The sequence below is a fragment of the Phalaenopsis equestris genome, unplaced genomic scaffold (assembly GCF_001263595.1).
Source record: "Phalaenopsis equestris unplaced genomic scaffold, ASM126359v1 Scaffold001252, whole genome shotgun sequence".
Classification (NCBI taxonomy): Eukaryota; Viridiplantae; Streptophyta; class Magnoliopsida; order Asparagales; family Orchidaceae; genus Phalaenopsis; species Phalaenopsis equestris.
This window is the reverse complement of record NW_018165691.1, coordinates 55,069-55,277: the sequence shown is the minus strand read 5'-3', so window position 1 is coordinate 55,277 and position 209 is coordinate 55,069.

Below are 209 nucleotides of genomic sequence, written 5' to 3'. Positions count from 1 at the left end.
ACCCAAGAAAATGACTCTCGACATCCTCTAAGTAGCCATAGATGCCTACTTGATATTATGCAAAGGTTTACATGGAATCAAACTGGCTCAACTAGACCATATAATTATTGTAGAAATCATAAACAAGACTCATTATTTTCAGACTCAACCACTGCGAATGTTAAAGGGAAGAGACTACAATTTCCATCAATATGTATGACATCTAGTAG